Here is a 1,252-nt window from a genome sequence, read left to right on the forward strand (position 1 = left end):
CAGGGCTGTCTTCACTCCCATTTTTTCCTGATGGTCTTTTATGATTTCCTCACTGTTTAAGGGAAAAATACTTTAGTTGAAAAAAAAAAAGTTTTTCACCTGTGAGACTTCCTTTACAACTCACACAGGACACTTCTCTTCTGATATTTCTGGTCACCAAATGTGTGGGGTTTTCCCCCTCCACACCAAGCAGTTCTGGGTGTCATACAATTTAATTCAATTCTGACACTGTCTACCATAGGTTAAGGGCTCAATCCCACAAGACTGCCCCCTAACCCATGTCAGATGCCAACTGCAAGTTCAGGTTGCCACCTGTGCTTCTAACCCATCAACTGTAAATCAGAGGTTCCCATGACTCCCTTCTCAGGTTTGATTAACTTGATAGAGTGGCTCACAGAACTCAAGAAAATAGTTTACTTACATTTACTGGTTTATTATAGAAGGATATGATAAAGGATACAGATGAACATCCAGATGGAAGAAGTATGTAGGCTAGGTATGTAGGAAGGGGTGTGGAGCTTCCATCCCTCTCCAGGGTGTGCCATTCTCCCAGCACCTCAACTTATGTTCACTATCCTGGAAGCTCTTGGAACAGTCCTTTTGTGTTTTCATGGAGGCGTCTTTCATAGGCATGTTTGATAAAATCATTGGCCATTGATGATTGAATTCAATCTCCAGCCCTTCTGCCCTTCCCAGAGGTGCAAGGGTTGAGGGGGTGGGAGTGAAAGTTCTAACCTTCTAATCACATGGTCAGTTCTTCTGACAACCAGCACCCATCCTTTGGTGTAGTTCAAAAGTCATCTCATAACATAACAAAAACCAGTTTTTATCACTCATCACTTAGAAAATTCCAATGGTTTTAGGAGGCTTACGTCAGAAACAGGGATGAAGACCAAATATATATATTATAAATCACAATATTACATTAATAAAGTATGCAGATACTAATTTTCAAGAGGCAGATCTTCTTTGCAAAATAAAGTACTTGAGAGATAATAAATTTCTTTAGTTATATATAAACTAGGGGCCTGGTGCACGAAATTCGTGCACTGGGTGGGGGTGAGGGGGAATGTCCCTCAGCCCAGCCTGCCCCCTCTCACATACTGGGAGCCCTTAGGCATTGACCCCCATCAATATCCAATCGCAGGATCGGCCCCTTGCCCAGGCCTGACGCCTCGGTCAGTGGAGTTGACCCTCATCACCATCCGATCGCTGATAACCGGATCAGTACCTTGCCCCAGCCTGAGGCCTC

The sequence above is a fragment of the Myotis davidii genome, unplaced genomic scaffold (assembly GCF_000327345.1).
Source record: "Myotis davidii unplaced genomic scaffold, ASM32734v1 scaffold22, whole genome shotgun sequence".
In the NCBI taxonomy this organism is placed as follows: Eukaryota; Metazoa; Chordata; class Mammalia; order Chiroptera; family Vespertilionidae; genus Myotis; species Myotis davidii.